Raw genomic sequence first — 19,460 nt, forward strand, 5'->3', positions numbered from 1 at the left:
GCTTTAATTGGAAGAGAAACAACAGAAAGAAATTAAAGTATGACATCATCTTATGTGAGGACAAAAAGATGTAGCTGGATTATTATGCCACTAAGAAATATGGTGTAAGATTTTACGATTTGAAGAGAACATAGTTTGCAGTAAATGAAGTTTGCTTGGACTCAGGGAACCACAAACTTAAATGGTTGGCCCACAAATAAAAAACCAGACATGATGTGTCTCCTGATGGAAGCCCACACAACATCGTGATCTTGCCAAAAAGTAGAGGTAGTTTTGCCCAAAACTCAAGCCTTAGACCAGTCAGGCTTCCAGATCCAACCACCAGTTAAGAGGAAATATAGGGGACAGAGGAGCATTTTAAGTTACACCATGGGATGTAATCAGCAAAATCCAGACTGTGGAAAAATTTTACAGGAAAAGAGACTTGGTTTCTTCTACCAAAGGTTGGAAGAAAAAAGTAAAGGAAAGAGAACCAAAGTAACAAGAGAGAGGCATATTAATCGTTTGCAATATATGGGCCACATTTTATCCCAATTCAAACACAAATTATAAAAGAAACATTAACTCCCAGGAGGCAAGTGAAGAAATGGAAACTGTGCCTGGATCTGTGAGGATATTACAGAATTGTTGATGTTATTTAGGTGTGATTGTGGTATTGTGGTTACTTAAAACAAAAAGAACATCCATTAGAAATACACTTAAAAATATTTACTGATGATATGATATGACATCTGGGCTTTACTTCAGAATAATGCAGAGGTGGGCAGAGGAGATGGGATAGAATTGAAACCCGATTAGCCATGAGTTGTTTACTGAAGCTGGGTGATGATTATATGTTGTATGTGGTTTATTATCGTATTCTACTTTTGCATGTATTTGAAATTTTCATTAATAAGTTAAAAAGTAAAATAAAATGACAAATTTAAAGAATATCTGCCTCTTAAACAAAAACCAGAATCTGGGTTATGACATCAAAATGATGCTTGAACTTGAACATTTTACCTCTTTTCACTTACAAATTAAAGCTGGAGGGTTTTTTAATGTATATGTTTTATCCATGATTCTTAGTTTTTATGTATTATGAAAAGGTAAGTTAAAAATTTTAAATGACTAAAGTACTGTGCTTCAGAAAGACTTTTTAAAATTGCTAAATAAATAATAAGCTGTGAGTCAAAAACTGCAGGTAGGAAGAGGTGAGTGAGATAATTCCTTTTGTTCCGTCATAAAGTTCTCACTCACAGTGAATGACAAGTAGATTATCTCCTACTAACAATTACATAACATTTTGCAGTTGCGAAGTTTAATTTTAAGGTAGTTTCCTAAAAGAATAAAGTAAATCAGAAGGATTAATGGTAGAAGTATCTTTATAAAGATAGTAAGAAAAAGGTTCTTAGTGTGCTTGTTTCTTCCTCAGAGTTCCCAAGGCAAACATAAAGGTATTCTATTTTGTACAAGTTTTTGGGGAAGAAAAACTTCCTCAAAAACAAAACCCTGACAAAGAACCTGTTATTTGTGAATTTGAAGCTTGTTTAGAAAAAAAAAAAGGCCTTTTACTTCTGCTAAAACCTTGAATTGTTCCTTATTTGAGACATTTAATATGTAACTTGGAAAAGATATACATTTCTCTTGGGGAGACGATGGAAAGGCACTTGAATTTTGGCATCTGCTTTTTCTCTCTACTAAGGCAATGCACAATGGTGCAGAATAAGAGTCTGATCTTTTTCTTTTTGTCCCATTGCCTCAGTTTTTAGCTCACATTTCTTGTCTCAAGCCCACTGGTTTACAAATAATTATGTTCTCTGCTAAGTCATGTGGCACATGGACCAGCAAGGCAGATGAAGCATGTGTTACTGCTTTGAAGCTGCAGCCCACAGTTACCCCCTGTATCAACACTTCAGATGCATGTCATTTTTAAAGAGAAAAAGTGATTTCTGGTGGTAGTTGATTTATAGCATTCCTTTCTCAGATTTCAAGCCTGGTGACAAGTTGTTGATTTAATTTTTTAAAAATGTAGCTTTAAAAAAATTTATTCTTTTGGCATATTAGCTTGAAGAATGAGTGACCACTTTAGTTTTTGTGTTTGTTTTTTGCTGGTCTAAGCAATTGTGGCTATCAGGTTGAAGACAGGGTAGGAGAGAAAGAAAGGAATTGAGGGAATGGGAGAATCGGAACTGGAAACGGGCGAATGATGTTTTTAAAGGATTGAGGCTAATTGTCCCTTGTCATAGATGCTCTCTTGTCTTCTCCATAATATCTAGCTCATTTGTTGAATGCCTTCTGAGGACCAGACACTGGAGTTGGCTTGTAATTTAGCAAATAGCAATGGGAGCCCTCATTTTATTTTCTGGTAGCAGGATAAACTCTTACCTAGTAACTGAGTACCTCTACGTGTTCATACCGTGCTATATATTATTCCATTTTCTCTCTATAACAAATTTCTGAGGCTGTTGTAATTCTCAGTATGCAAATGGTGAACCAGACTCAGCGATGCTAATTTGCTATGGTCTTTCCTGGATAGTAAGTGCCAGAGCCCAGACACAAGCTCAGATTGCAATGCTGAGGTCTTTCTACACCATCCAGCTATCTGAGGAGTTGGGGGTGGGGGGGCAGCATTTTAGTTTTTTTCTTTATTCCATCTTAGAGGAAAACTGTCCTCAGGATAGCATAATCCCACCCTCCAGAGAGTCTTGTCTTTTGGGATGATGTCTTTTTGCAAGGCTTCCCTTGAGTTCCTCCTCCTTAAACTGGAGACCAACATTCACCCAGGAAAGGTGCAGCATTCTCAGACATCAGGCATCGATGGGCCAGAAAGCTCTAGGCAGATTGAGTTTAAGATTTGCTCAGGTTTTGTTGTCAGTAGGTTCTCTTAATGTACGTCTTAAGCTAGAACTCAGAAGATAAAAATACAATCAGTGAGTTCAGCATAGGTCTGATAGCTCTATTTGCCTTTTTATACCCCAGTCATCATTGGCTTCACTGTACCTACTTCTCTTATTTTGACTGACCATGAGTGAAAAAACTAGGTGGTGGCTTTGTTGGAAATTTTCAAATTCATTCTCAAAGTGTGATCCTGCAGACTTCTGAGAGTTCCAGAGACATTTTCAGGAAGTCTGCAGTTCCAAACTGTTTTCCTTATAATACGAAGATTTTATTCATCCTTTTTTTTCCCCACTGTGTTGACATTTGCCCCAATGGCGCAAAAGAGAAATGGTGGGTAAAAGCATGGCACCAAACTATAAAGTCATCATTGTATTCTTGATGGCCACGTAGTTGCAGGAGGAAGAAATCTAGTTTCACTTAAGAATGTCTTTGATGGAACAGTAAACATTATTCATGTTATTAAAGGTCAATCCTTGACTGTATATCTTTGTAACATTCTGTGTGACAAAATGGGAAATATGCTAAAAGCATTCCTGCTTCATACTGAAATACTGTTGTGTCTCAAGGAAAAGCACTTGTGTTATTGAGTTGTTAGCTGAGCTAGCCACTTTTTGCATGGAACACCATTTTTACTTTGAAAGAATGACAGACAAACCATACTATGGAACTGGCAAATTTTTCAGACATTGTCTAAAAAACGAATGAACTGCGCCTGTTACTTCAGGGAAAACAACTGCAAGTATTTGGTGCCAGTGATAAAATTAGAGCCTTCAAAACATAATTAGAATTTTGGAAAGTTTATATCCACCATTGTGAGCTTGACAACTTCCCAGTACTTATTCTTTTCTCATGAGTTTGTTGTTATTAACGATTGTAATTTTTAAAAATTGTGTTATGAGATATGTCAACATTTAGAAGATGACTTCCAATGATTCAGTGAACACGTATTTTCACAATGGCCAGTACGAGATGTTATAAAATCATTTATGGGTCAAGGATCTCTTGAAAGCGTAAGGTAGACTCATGTATATGAATTTAAAGTATGAAAAGTTCATTGATACAGTTTTATATTGCAACCAACTTTTGAGAAACTACTCCTTGTTTAATTTTGTGTGGTATTAAAGAAGAATATCTGCAATTATCTGAAAAATCTGTTAAAATTATATTTTTTAAATTACTCTGTGTGAGGCTGGACTGTATTCATGTACTTCAACTAGAACAACATTACAATGGATTGAATACAGAAGCAGATACGAGAATCTAGCTGTCAGGCTGGGCGCAGTGGCTCACGCCTGTAATCCCAGTACTTTGGGAGGCCGAGGCGGGCAGATCACGAGGTCAGGAGATCAAGACCATCCTGGCCAACATGGTGAAACCCCATCTCTACTAAAAATACAAAAAAAATTAGCTGGGTGTGGTGGTGCGTGCCTGTAATCGCAGCTACTCGGGAGGCTGAGGCAGGAGAATCACTTGAACCAGGGAGTCAGAGGTTGCAGTGAGCCAATATTGTGCCACTGCACTCCAGCCTGGTGACAGACCGAGACTCTGTCTCAAAAAAAAAAAAAAAAAAGAATCTAGCTGTCTTCTTTTTTTTTAAAATTTATTTATTTATTTATTTTATTTTTATTATTATTAGACTTTAAGTTTTAGGGTACATGTGCACAATGTGCAAGTTAGTTACATATGTATACATGTGCCATGCTGATGCGCTGCACCCACTAACTCGTCATCTAGCATTAGGCATATCTCCCAATGCTATCCCTCCCCCCTCCCCCCTAGCTGTCTTCTTTTAAGTCAGACATTAAAGAGATTTGCAAATTGTAAAATAATGCCACTCTCTCTATCTTTGGGGGGATGTTTGAAAATGTAGTTATATTTTATTAAAATGTGTATACTAACGTAATGGAATTATTATTGTTTTTAATAAATGATAAATATTTTTAAATGACTCCATTTAAATTTCTAATTTGACAAATATCAGTAGAATCCATTCAAAGGGATACTTGGACCAAAAAATTTTACAATTTCTAGGTTATTTTTTTCTTACGTTCTTTCAAAAGCCCAGTGCTTTAAATTTTAATGACCACAGGGAGAAGGAACTGACACATATTTGTGTATGTTATAATCAGAAAAAATATATACAGTTAGGTGATACAGGTGACAGAATTGTCATTTTTTTGAAACTTTCTTTTTGTTTCTGATTATTTCTGCTGTGCAATGTACTTTTTCAGCCAGTTTTTGTTATAAGCCTCTTCTCATAAAAATAAGGTCAGGAAGTGACACCAAAACAACTCAGAAGCCTGTGGTGGTTTCTAACTTTAGAGCTGCCTGTTACAGATAGCTTCATGCTAAACCTTTGCTTGATTTGAGCAGAACAAGGCAGTCACGATACTTCTGAACAAGTGATCAGTGCTGTAAGCACTAAAAGCTGAACCTCAAAAACAGCTCAAGATCCATGGACAGAGCCTCAGGAGACACATTTCTATGGCACTCGCTTACTGACTAGCATTCTCCTTTTGTAATCAAGGTTCTTGAAAAACAGAGGCTGACTCGTTTGTTAATTTTTTTCAAGCTTTATTGTTTTTTCCTTGAAATTATAGTGATGTGGTATTCTCTCTATGGAACTGAGGTTTGGGTAAAACAAGAATGATTTAATTTTTTGATAGAAAAGTTAATTGCTCCAGTGTCTGTTTTCATTATACTTCCATTTTATTTCCAGCAACCCCTTATCTCTCTGCTCTCTTTGTTTCAAATGAACAAGACAGTAGAGTTTGTTTTCCAGGCCACTTGTGTTGGTAACCCTTTTCCTAAGCTTTCCCTAATAACACCCTGTGTCAGTGGACAGGTAGGAGGTAGGAAGACCTGCTTCTTCACTTGTACCATGAAACTCGTCTTCAGCATCATTCTTTCATCCTGATGGCTGAGAGTTGTGTTCTGGTCTCAAGTCAGCAGTGGATAACCCACTGCGTGAAGTTGATGGGGAGTGTGGGGCATGGACAACAGTGGCCTGAGGTTGCAGATACATTCTTTGTATATGTAAGAGACCACCTTATATTTTGTAAGTGGGAACTTAGTTCTCATAGGATTTTGGAGAAAATCAGTTGCCTCCTCTAGGAATTTTCATTTGTTTACAAAATGTCCTGGGTCAAGCAATACTTTTATGTTATCCCCACTTAGGTTTAGTGGATCCATCCATCCATCCATCCACCCACCCGCACACCCACAGAGTATTTATGTAGAAAACTATGTAATGGATGTATATATTCATGCATGTGTGTATGCATGTACTTAGTAATGACACTGGTTTGTTCTCACAGAACTCAAAATTTGGTGTGTATGTGGAGACATAAACAATTAGAAAGGTAACATAATATGTACCTCCACAGGTGGTACATGCTATGGAGAAAATAAAACAGAGTAAGAGGACAGAGATGGGTCCTATGTGTATGCTGTTTTGTTCAAATCAGATGGTCAGGGAAGGCCCCTCTGATGAGGTATCATTTGAGCCAGAGGTCTGAAGAAAGGGAGGGAGTGGACCTTGAGTCTGTCTGTTGGGATGGGGAACAGGAAGTGCAAATACTGTAAGGGTTGCAGCAGGGAGAGGAGTGTAGCTGGGCCTTGAGGTCAGGGGAGGTGCCCACATGGTTGTCCGCACAACTTTGGTGCCCTGCTAATGTCACTTTCCTCTTCAAGAACATACCCTTGTCACTTAAGTGATGTTCACTTATGCTTGCTGCTGGCTTACCATTTGGCTCACTGAGCACGTCTTTTCCCCTTTGGTTAGGGGCTTGAAGAGCACAGCATCACATCTATTTATGACTTGATGTATTTTGCTAATGCAGAAACCATTCCAAATTCATGATAACAACTTTCTCCAGTTCTGTGAATTCCCTCATGGTTTCTTTTTGTTCTAAGCTAAATTAGGAGCCAATCTCCAGCTTAATAAGCATTAAAAGTTCAAATTGACTGTCTGGAAATCTATAACAAGTCCATGCACTGCTAAATATAATTAGCTGTAATTCAGTTCTAGTTATGGATTATTAAGAAATTACTCTTATTTGAGCACCTCACTCATCAAAAATAAAGTCAGAAAATTTAGGTGCAGCTGGAATCTTCTGTTCTTTTTTTTTTGTTTTGAGACGGAGTCTCACTCTTGTCGCCCAGGCTGGAGTGCAGTGGCGCAATCTCAGCTCACTGCAACCTCCACCTCCCGGGTTCAAGCGATTCTGCTGCCTCAGCCTCCTGAGTAGCTGGGATTACAGGCGCGCAGCACCACGCCCAGCTAATTTTTGTATTTTTAGTAGAGATGGGGCTTCACCATGTTGGCCAGGCTGTTCTCGAACTCCTGATCTCAGGTGATCGGCACCCCTTGGCCTCCCAGAGTGCTGAGATTATAGGTGAGTGCCACCATGCCTGGCCAAATCTTCTATTCTTGAACTTGTGGTGAACTATCATTTGTTGAGGAGTTTTAATAAGTGTTAGTGATAGATCTCTACTAAATAACTGGAGAGGTAAGTAGGTTGGAGCTCAGTCTTGGTACCTTATAGGGACTTAGTATATAGCTTTTGGAAAGTTAATTCTTACTGAATTTTGATGATACTTCTTGTTTCATGTAAATGTGGATGCTTCCGTTATGTGAGTCCTAAGATTTGGGATTTACCAAGTACTGAGAATAGGACCTTCAAAAAATATGAAATGCCAAGAGGATCTGTTTTAAAGCAATGGAATTATTTGAGAATTTTGAAAAATACAGATTCTCAGGACCCAGTCTGAATGAGAATCTCTGGGGAAGAGGCCAAGGAAACAGAATTCAGATAAGCACCTTGGCTGCTTCCAGTGGTTGGCCAATTTGGATACCCCTGTTGTGTCCTAAATTATACCTAATTTGATTAAAGTTTTGGTGGCTGGGAGGTTTGCTAGTTGAAAAACACATACAGGAAAAAAAAATGTACAGGGGAGTGTATTGCTTTGGTGTAGTCTTTTAAGAGTTGACAAAAACCCCAAATGTATTCTTTTAAGAACCTTTTAAAATGCTGTGACAAGGGTCAGGTTACAGTTTTTGCGTTGTTAGGGGGCACATGAGACTCAGCAGCTACAGGCCTTGTTAATGTCTGCAAACACTCAGTGCTAATGTGGAGACTCAAGCCAGGCTTGAAAGTGATAAAATCAGGATGGGAATGTTGACTTTGCTGCCCATCAACTGTTAGACTGGAGACAAGTTACAGGCATTTCCTTTTTTGTGGGGTAACTGAGACCAGGAAAAGACAATTGAAAGTGGTTCCAGTTAAAATGGGAGCACAGTTTTTTCGTAGTATATATCTTTAAAAAGGTTTGATTAATACTGTTCTTAAAATGACAACAACAATTGTGAAAGGAAATTTCATTCATCTTATATTTATCAGTGTTTGGGTTCCAGTGGCACCTGTGTGCTAATTCTTAGAACCAAGAATGGATCACATAACTCAGTAGGTATTTCTCTGACTGATTTGAAAGCATGATAACAGCTTCCACTTCACGCTGACTTTCTCAGCATTGTGCCGAGCAGAGTTATTTTTGCAAAAAGGTTTGAAGATTTCATCAGTTTTTCCAGTAGACAGGCATGGCTCCACCAGTGTTGGTCTCCTCTTTGTTGGTGATGAACTCGACATCCGAGATTTACTCTGTCAGGGGTTTGCTGTGATTGGAGTAGTGTATTAGTCAATTTCATGACCTCCTGCATCCACTACAAGATCTCACTTTTTGATCTGGGGCTGATTTTTGTGGCACAGTTTGTATTATGGGATGTATCTGCTACTCAGAAAGGGAGAACAACAGCCATTTACATGGTGGGCAGGAATAGGGTAGTTTTAAGCAAGGAGGGGTGTTAGAGTAGGGACTGATTTAAAAGTGGTCATTCTGTTCATCAGAGACTATTCTCATGCTCTGACCATTTAGTTTATCTAAATCTTAGGATTATAGGGATTTTAATAATTAATACTCAGATGATTTCAGGTGTCTCTGTAAAATGAATAATGCATTTATTATTAAGTCTAAATACCCTACCATTCTGAAGGCGGGACTGCATGTCTAATACCACCATCTTATCTAATGGTTCCTTGGGATCCACCCAGGCACAGGAGAACATAACAATGCTTGGAGGGGTTCTAACCTAGGACTTCAGAAAGAATTCATCGACAAAGACTGAAGCTTAACTCTAGGAGGGAACTGTATTGATTTCCTTAAACATACTAAGGAATGGCAATTCAGTAGGACTCTGCTGTCCCCTTCCAGCCCCTCCTCAGTGAGGACCTGGTGGGGACACTCAGCCAGAGTGTGAAAGGAACAGCTTCAGGGCTCTGCTCATGTGTCTGGGAGCTGTCACTTTTTCCATGCCTCTTTCTCGGGTGTTGGACGTCCTCATTTGAGACTTTTAATTCCTACATTCTTGGTCTTTGCCTCTCTGAATGCTTGAAGGTCACACTTAAGTACAGCCTTTATAGAACCTTTTGTCTGATATGCAGAATATTGACTGCATGCTGGCTGTGTCTGTCTGTCTGTGCCTCTGTCTTTCTCTAGCCAGGGATTACAGACTGCCCATGGGCTGAAATCAGCCTGCAGACCAGTTTTGCTTTGTATGCAGCATAGAATAATGCTTTTGAGGTTTTCCAACTTGAGCTCTTCAGACAGGGCAGGGTTCTCCAGTGTCCCACATCCCCTGTTGTCTGAATTTCCTCTGAATTCACACCTCTATGCCTCCTTCTCTGGCCTCAGTTTGCAATCCTGAATCTGAGCATTTGTCCCATGTGTTTACTGGGCAGTGTGCAGTGGCCTTGGGGGAGACTTTGAAACATGTTTTAGTGAGAAGGATCACTTCTTTACTGGAGTCAAAACTGAAAATACTTTCCCTTCGTGGAATACCATACCGGCATCTCTCTTGCACTGTTCAGCATCCCATCCTACTCAGTGGCATTCCCACTCTAGGTTTTGGGTAGTACAGAGTCTCACTGCTTTGGGGAGCTTTTGGGGGCATGGTGGAGAGAGAAACTCTTCATTTTTTCAATTTGTTTGGATCAGAAGATTAGCCTGCTTTCAGGTAATAGGTCTACTTTTAGTGATGCCTACAGTTCCCTGAATGCCCCTCAAAAGTTAATTTCTGGTGTCACTGTTAATCCTTACAGTCAAAATTTCCTGGGAATTGCTATTGGGGATCTGTAGCTGTGCTGGAGATAGGGGCATGGGTAGGGGAGGACCATCAGTTTTGGATCAAATGGACTTGGTTCTGCTGCCTGTCCTTCCTTGCTGCATGACCTTAAGCAATGGTTGCCTTATGTGTAAAACAAGGGGCTAATGATACCTAAACCCAGGGTTGCTGCGAAGGTTACATGAGCTTATGCACACAAGCACACACCCACAAAGTGTAGCATTAGGATCTGATGCAGACTATGTTCCCACCCACTTGGGAAGGAAATCCGTGCCCCATTTACTTCCATGTACTTGGTGGTGAATCATCTAAAAGATACTGGGAAAATGTGATTACAGATGCCCCCTTTCTCGGCCATTGCTTCAAATCCTAGACAGCTATTGAACGTCACCGGATAGATGTCATATTCTAGGAGGGTGTCAAGTACATACAGGTCTGTGTTTCTATGTGCTTTTTGTAGGAGCTATCATCTATAAAGCTGTGGGTATGAGAATTTCAGGGCAAGGTCGGGAAGGTGTAGGAGGGATTCACTAACTCTGGGGAAAGTGTGTGCTGCTTTGTCAGTTTCCTGTTCGCTAGGCTACAGGGAATATGTTGGCTATTTCTGAATCTGCCCACCAGAGCCAATGTCATACCTTTTCCCAAGCCACTGCTTGAGGGTCCAGCTAATTGATGCCACTGCATTGCCTCTCCTGGTGAGGACCGACTGTGCCATGGTGAGGACCGACTGTGCCATGGGGGTGGTGGGGGTGGTGGCTGTGGGCGTAGACAGCCCTGTTCATGGGCATGCACACTGCCATGGGTGCTCCATGGGAATGCTGGTAGATAGCAGAACATGGATCAGGAGTTCTACTCTCCAGGATAGCATGACCCAGCCATGGGCTCAAGGAATTGCTCTTTGGGATATGTTTGAAACTCATCCCCTACTCTGGCCGATTCTTTCAGTACAGATACAGAAATGCAATGAGAACCTTCTCCCTGTGGTTCTGTTAAGATAAATGAGTGGTAGTGGCTCATACCTGTAATCCTAATACTCTGGGAGGCTGAAGCAGGAGGATTGCTTGAGCCCAGGAGTTCAAGACCAGCTGGGCAACATAGTGAGATGCCAGCCATCTCCAACAAAAAAAAAAAAAAAAAAAAAAATCCAGGCATGGTGGTGTGCACCTGTATTCCCAGTTACTTGGGAGGCAAGAGGGTTGCCTGAACCCAGAGGTTTGAGGCTGCAGTGAGCCATGATTGTGCCACTGTGCTCCAACCTGAGTAACCTGAGTGACACAGTGAGACCGTCTAAAAAAAAAAAAAAAAAAGAGTTAATGTTTATAAGGTGTTTCTAGGTCCCAGGAAAAAGAAATGTTTTAAAAGTAGATTGTATATGCTACTTGTTATTAATTTCTTATCTCTAGAGATTGAATGGTAAGTGCCAGGGCCAGCATTGTACATTGTCAGGCAGCATTGCCCCTGTCGTCTGCCTTTTCCTCCTGTTACTAGGAGCTTGTTAGGTTTGGTCACCAGCCTGATGACCTGATCAAATGTTGCCTGTCAACTTGGAGTGACTGTGGTTGTTTATTTTGTTATTTATTCACCAATAAATTGAGTTGGTTCACTCTGTGTATTTTTACAGCATTTGGCCTTTTCCCAAATATTTGCCTTAGTTTATTAAATTAGCTTCTCAGTTATAAGTTAAAGTGTGTGTTGACTTTTATGATTTTAATTTTACCTGGTCGGCTTTGAATGACCAGATGGCATCTCTTCAGTCTGTGAGCAGGTTTTGTTTCACTTAGGACTTCACCCCCACCCCGTTCTTAAAAATGGTGATATGTTAAATCCACTTTAAATCTAGTATTTGATTATTAATTAAAATATCTCTTATGCGTTTTGAAGGTAAAATTACAATTTTGTTCCATGTGAAATGGGAGCATGTGTTGACAAACCGTTGATTAACTTGAGTGGATTTGGGTTAATCTTTTTACTCTGCTCCGTGCTGCCTGCCTGTAGGGTAATATAAATCCGTTGGGCTGTTGCTAGGCTCAGCTGCTTCTGGGTAGTTTGACAGGTTTCATCCTGTTAAAGGCTCTTTTTCTCTAGGCCCTAGATTCTAGGGGTATTGGAGTGATGCTGGTGAATGGAGTCTAACTGCATATTTGCTTCTTGCTTCCAGCACCAATTGTGGCCAATGCAGTGAGGCAAAGAGCACTGGTGTGGCTAAATTACTCCTTCTGCAGTCCCCAGCATATTATTGGATGCTCTTTTTCCCTCTCCCAGAGCTTTCCTTATCTTGTAATTTCAAAGATAAGCGTTACCTGTAGGCAATGCACCCGACCTCTATCCCTGTTGTGGTAGCTACACATAAACATAGCCATCATGGCCAGGTCCCTTGGGTGGTCGCATTTCCTACTGTTCTGATCACCTTTCACTATCAACACTGACCAGTGTGCCTGGCTAATTCCAAACCGTGCGAATGGCTGTGTTGCTTGGGCTCATGAAGCCTGTCAGGAAGAGCTGTGCACAGATGATTTTTGAAAATGAGGATGATTGCAAAGGGGCAGAAAGTATGAGACATCGTGGATGCTGTCTTTTCTTTAGGCCTTCAGTCATTTGAATGTCAGGACTTCCAAGCCTGGATATCCAGTGGGCCTCTGGGGAAAGTGGATCAGAACTCAGCAAGGATTGAGCCCCAGCGACTTCCAACAAACCATCCCATCCAACAGAGGCTGTCTTCACTATGCAGACCTTTGAGCCACCTCAGAAGACACCAGCCTTCATGCTCATCCTTTACACGTCTCTTTGGTTCATCTACCAGTCCCTTGTCCTCCTCGGTGACCAAGATAGGAATGGTGTCAGCGGATGATTATGGCATGACATAGAGTAACTCTTCGCATAAAAGAGTGGACAGGGCAGGCACTTAACACCTGAGGACCCCTGTTCCAGTCAGCCACAGATGTATTTATTAGGCCTTAAACTGATGGGATGGTTCTTGGATTTTTCAGTTTAAAACCTACAGGGGGACTTTACTTTTGGCCAAATGCTGAAACAAGTATTGGATTTATCTTCCCATGTGAAAAACAAAATATGGACAAAATAAATGAAACAATGATTTGTAAGACACTGGATACATCAGACAACAAAGGCCAGTGATTCCTGAGAGATAGGAAACAAATGAGGTGAGACCTCTGAGTTTTTTTCAAACTGCCTTAAAAGAGTTTCCGAGCCATAGCACAGGAAAAGGGAACCGTGTGGAGCCCAGCAGACTCCCTGAGTTGAGGATTGGATCTGAGAGTCCAGAGAGACTAAGGCCACTAGAGATCATGGGATACAGTACTAGAGAAGAGACAGCTGCACCAAGAGATAACTCTGGAGGTGTACAAAGTTCTGAGAACTGATCAGTGTAAAGAAGCTGCCTGAGTCTGGGGAAAGCACCATTCAAAAGGAGCAAAGATAACTGTTTCTGGTGCTCACACGGGGCCAGAAATAGTGCTTCTACCACCAACCAGACTGGAAAACTTCAAGAGTCATGGAGCATTGGGTAGAGTAGAGTACATAGAAGGGCCTTGCCTGCTTAGTGGAGAATAACTAACCCAACTGAGCATGGCTTTAAATCTAAAAAGCAAGATCTGATAGGGCCGAACTATTTCTGAGTAACTTAGCTGTGTCCCAGATCAAAGCTGATTTTATGGAAATACAAAACTATCACTCAATAGGCAAAAACCAGTGTCTGGCATCCAATCAAAAATTACCAGACGTACAAAGAAGCAAGAAAGTACAACCCGTAATGGGAGCAAATCAACCAATCAAAACTGACCCAGAATTAACGCAGATGTTACAGTTAGCAGATAAGGACATTAAAATGGTTATTATGACTATATTCCATATGTTAAGTAGAAACATACTTGTCTTTAAAAAGACAAGTAGAAAAGTGAAAATGGAGAAAATAAACAAAAAGACCCAAATTGGGTTTGAGACATGGGTTGCTTTTCTATGACTCCATCCTTATGTTACTTCAACCAAACCCATATGACCTGAACCTGGCCCCTGCTAATTTATCTGAACCATAAGCTCCTACTTATCTTCTCAGTGCTCTCTCTAGCCCAGACTGTGGGGTCATCCCTGCAGTGCTAACTCAGTGATGCCCAGGGGTCACTTGACCCTTTAATCTTCCTTCATGCCTGCTGCGCCAATGCCTGACCTAAGCAATCATCTCACAGATGATTGGATGTTGCTGGCTGGACCCATGGCATATAAATTTTTGGTATTAAGCAGATACTTAGCAAAAACGGAAGCATTCTTCTTGTGTTGGTTTCTCAGCAATTCCAAAACTTTTACACCTGAAAGCCCCTTCCCACTTTTTTTCCCACTCACATTCTCTTTCTCTTCCTCTGCTGAGAAAATCCTGCAAGATCTGCCATCTTTATGTGCCTGCTGTCCCTCAGTGTGGCCATCTCTTTTCTTCCTTTCTGTTGGCTGCCAGGGAACCTCTCTTCCTACAGAAGCTACACCTTTTCCTGGGTGGATCCATCCTCTCTGGCCTCTTAACACATTCTCGCATGTTCATTTACCTGGTCTGACCACACTTTGTTTAGTCCCTTGCTCTCCTTTGGCTGCTTCTCCTGTGGTGATTTAGACAGAAAAAAAAAAAAATTCTTCACCTGATCATAGTATCCTCAGCTACCATCCTATTTCTTTCCCCCCTTTACAGCCAACTATCTTGACAAACGTTTTGTATCTGCATCTCACCACCAGCTTTCTACTCAGCTCCTGCTTCTCTCTTGCCCAGACACTTTCTAATTACAAAGTGTACCTCTCCTTTCTCTGCAATCTTTCGTGTGACCGTGATGCTGCATTTGGTTCTGTTTCATGTTCTCCCTTTGGGCGCCTCAAATGACTGCAAACCCTTGGCCTCTATTCTGAGTGGTGGTCCCCAGCACCCCAGCTCCTTTTCTCCCATTCCCTTCAGTGATGACAACCTTCATCATTCTTTTTAAGCCCCGCCCCAGCCATGTACCCTGTGCCTATATTCTAAGCAAGTGGCTTAGGTCCTACTTAATCAGGAAAATTGCATCAGGTGTGAGTGACTTCCCTCAACTACACTGACTTTATCTGCATTCCCACCCATCCTCAGTCCTTAGCCTCTGTTCCAGAGGATAGTTGTCATTGCTTTTGCTAAAGACCTGTGCTTCCTCACGAACTTTGCTTCCCTTTCTTTAACTTCTCCATTTCCTTCTGTCTCATTTTCTTTCTCGGATCTGTAAACATGGCCAGGCCTCCTCCTCCTAAAAATCTCCTTGGGTACTTTCTAATTTGTCTCCTCTTTTTCATCCAGATGTGTTGAGAGTACAGCCTGCATACTAATTCTTCACTTCATTGCCTTCTATTTTCTCCTCCAGCCGCTACTTAAGCTCTCTGGCTTCCCTCACCACTATTCTGCTCAAGGAGCGCTTGATAAGGTCACTGAGGGCATCTATATTGCCAAATCCAATAAGCAGTTTCCAGGCCCCATCTTATTGGACATCTCTGTTGTGTTTGGCGGTGCTCATCACTCTTCCACCTCAGAGCCCACACTTTTTGACTTCTGCAACTCTGAAGTCTGGATCATCCCATTCTTCCCTTCTCTTCCTTTCTCGTATCTTTGGGCTTCTCTACCACCCTCTGCAGTTTGTATCCTTGGGGGATCCATCTTCAGCCTGCCGCTGTCCCCATTCACATCTCTGGTCATCTGTTTCAGTGTGGGATTTCACTCTGCCTGTTGCTCTCCACTCCTCCGTCTATATCTGCAGCCCAGGTCTCTCTCCTGAGTTCCAGCTTCCTGTGTCCAGTCGTGTGCTGGGCACTCTCAATGGGCTTCATTTAATCTTTTTTTTTTTTTTGAAATGGAGTCTCACTCTGTCACCCAGGCTGGAGTGCAGTGGTGTGACCTTGGCTCACTGCAGCCTCCGCCTCCCAGGTTCAAGCTACTCTTCTGTCTCAGCCTCCCTAGTAGCTGGGATTACAGGTGCCCACCCCCATGCCCAGCTAATTTTTGTATTTTTGATAGAGTCGAGGTTTCACCAGATTGGTCAGGCTGGTCTTAAACTCCTGACCCCAAGTGATCTGCCTGCCTCAGTCTCTCAAAGTGCTAGGATTACAGGCATGAGCCACTGTGCCCGGCATGGGCTTCATTTATTCTTTTTTTTTTTTTTGAGATGGAGTCTCACTCTGTTGCCCAGGCTGCACTGGCTAACGTTTTTGTATATTTAGTAGAGACGGGGTTTCATCATGCTGGCTGGGCTGGTCTTGAACTCCTAACCTTGTGATCCACCTGCCTCAGCCTCCCAAAGTGCTGGGATTACAGGCATGAGCCACTGCGCCTGGCCCATTTAATCTTTCAGTTAGCAAACATGCATCTTCTGTCCCCACACTCTTGAATATGAAATGTTGAATATAGTGAATAAAAGCATTCCCCCTCTGCCAAGCACCATACTATCCTGATTCTGTTTCTATCCCTTTGTCCTTCCTCTATTTCCTTCCTGGGCTTGTGTTCTTCAATATCTTAGAAGTGGGCACCCATTCTCATAGGGCCTTTCATCTGCAGGGACACTCTCAGTGGTTACCTTCAGGCCCCATTTTTCCTATGAGCCCTGGTTCTGTGCTGTCTTTCAAACTCCTCTGGCTCAGACCCCAGTTGTCATTTTCCTCCCATATCAGCACTCTCTTCACTCCATTTCTGTCATTGCCTTCTTCTGAACACTGAAGCTTGAACACACACATTTTCCCCACCTACACATTTTGTCATTCCTACTAACTTAAAAGCAATTTGAAGTGTGTGTTCTATTGTGTACCTGTGCACCTCTCCCTCCCCAACATGGTGATACGTGAGGGTATAAAGTGAGGCAAAGAAAAGGCAAAAAGATGAAGTTCCTGTCGTTTCCCATTTTAACAAGAGTTGCAGAGGGTCCCCCTACCCCCCATCTCCCACAGCAACTTTGACATTAAGTGATCACTTCAGGGGTGGTATTTGTGGAAGAGGTTTCACTTCCGTTTCCTTAGGAGAGCTGAGGAAGGGGGTTAGCCATTGAAGGATGAAGATATGTAATCAATTTAATGAGGACTGTCATTTGGGGATTTTACAGGAATTTTCGACAGCATTTACTTTAGGCTACACTATGTGGAATCTTCCTTTCCCTTTGGGTAGTGGATCCCTAAATGCCATATTTGGCTGGTTCCATAACTTTCCTGTCACCTTCAGTTTTTTAAAAAATTGTGATAAAATGCACATAACATAAAAATCTACCGTCTGAACCATTTGTAAGTGTATAGTCCAGTGGTATTAGGTACACTCACATTATTGTAAAACCATCACCACCATCCATCTCCAGAATTCTTTTCATATTGCAAAACTGAAATTCTATACCCATTGAATACTAATTCTCCGTTCCCTCTCCCTCCAGCCCTTGGCAAACACCATTCTGCTTTCTGTCTCTATAGATTTGACTACTCTAAGTACCTCCTATAAGTGGAATCATACAGTCTTTATCCTTTTGTGATTGGCTTGTTTTGCTTTGCATAATGTCTTCAGGGTTCACCCGTGTGGTAGCATGTGTCAAAATTCCCCTCCCTTGCCTCTTTTTTCTTTTTTTTTTGAGACGGTGTGTCACTGTCACCCTGGTTGGTGCAGTGGCATGATCTTGGCTCACTGCAACCTCTGCCCCGCCCCCGGGCTCAAGCCATCCTCCCACCCAGCTTCCTGAGTAGCTGGGACTACAGGTGTGCACCACCAAGCCCAGCTAATTTTTGTATTTTTTGTAGAGACAGGATTTCGCTATTTGCCCAGGCTAGTCTTGAACTCCTGGGCTCAAGTGATCCACTGGCCTCTGCCTCCCAAAGTGCTGGCATTACAGGTGTAAGCCACCATGCCCAGTCAATTTCCTCCCTTTTTAAGGCTGAATAATATCCCATTGTTAGTATAGATCACATGTTGTTTGTTTATTCTTCCATCAGTGGGTGCTTGGGTTATTCACTTTCAGTTTTAAAACAATCTCTTGTTAGTATTTAACATTGGATTTTGTTTATGTTGAAAACTTTAGTCTCAAACTCAGTTGAGATCTCCTTGGCATATATCTCCCAGCTTGGCTCAGCTGCTGGGCGTGAAGAAGATGATGAGGCCTTGTCCTGAGATACAACACCCCCTAACCTCTTCCCAGCTCTCCCTCCTCTCTCTTTCCTCTCCCCACCCCTGCTTCTCTCTCCTGTCCCTTTCCCCCTCCCCCAAGAGTGATAGTAAGTAAACTCACATTGTGGCAACACCCGTTGGAGTCTCCTGCCCTTAGCTTTCTGTTGGGGAGAGAATAGTCTGCCACCTGAAACACTGCATGCCCTCTAAGGCCAACACCCCTTTCCTTTCTCAGACTCATTCTGACTTTGAGGAAGTAGTCCAGAGTAGTGGAAGGGCTTAGCGGTCCTGTCTCCAGGAAGCCCTTATGGGAGGAGGCTCTCAGAACTTAAATTGTGGGGTACTTTGTGCCTTTGTCCTCAGGTGAAATTCTGGGACAACAGGAAAATTGCCACCCAACATTGTTTTAACACTTAAAAATTAGAGGGGACCTAGATTGATATGATATTTATAAGGGCTGTACATAGGGGCCCTGAAATTCTGTCTTCTCTCTCCATCCCTTTTTCAGTATCCTTCATACTTGAAGAGGAGGGGTTGGGGTCCAGTATAGAATGGGATTTTAAAGTCCCTTTATTAATCATTATTTCCAGAGGCGAGACTGCTCCTTAAGGATAGATGTCTTTGAAAGGGCTTCCTTCCTGTTGTCTGGACCCAATTACTTTACCACATAGAACCGTCATTACTTTCCCTCTTTTTGGCAGTCTTTTTTGAGCTCTCATTATTGGTCTAACTGAAAGCACCTGATTTCTAGGGCTTTAACTGAAAGCACCTGATTTCTAGGGCTTTAACTGAAAGCACCTGATTTCTAGGGATTTAACTGAAAGCACCTGATTTCTAGGGCTGTCAGTGCAGCACAGCAGAGGCTGCTCTTCAAATGGTCTGGCTTAGTGGTTTCTAACCCTTTTGATTAAGAAGACCACTGCTAAATTTCCCAGAGCCTCACCTAAGTGTTGTACTTTGTGTCTCTTTTGACTAATCATATACTTAATGACAAAAATTTGGTAAATTAGTGAAGCCTTTAATTGGGCATATTTTTAATTTATGAAAGTATATCAGCACTTGTGCATATGTTAGACTTATTTTTCATTTGGAGACAGTGCTTGGTGCAGTGTAGATTTATGGTGCCTTATAAGGAGTCCTCCTTCTGTCTTTGAAGTCCTAGACACACAGCTTGGGAATGGTCCTAATAGACTGTTTCCTTTAAAAAAAGAAAGAAGAGCCTGTAGTGTGATTGAATCTCTATCTGACAAGGCTTAA

General features: G+C 41.7%; 1 protein-coding gene across 3 annotated transcripts in view; it reads left to right on the plus strand.

Annotated features, from left to right (window-relative positions):
- Positions 1-19,460, plus strand: part of PRKCH (protein kinase C eta) — a 334,858-nt gene that overhangs the window by 76,379 nt on the left and 239,019 nt on the right. The window lies entirely within an intron of this gene.

Source organism: Gorilla gorilla, chromosome 15 (assembly GCF_029281585.2).
Source record: "Gorilla gorilla gorilla isolate KB3781 chromosome 15, NHGRI_mGorGor1-v2.1_pri, whole genome shotgun sequence".
In the NCBI taxonomy this organism is placed as follows: Eukaryota; Metazoa; Chordata; class Mammalia; order Primates; family Hominidae; genus Gorilla; species Gorilla gorilla.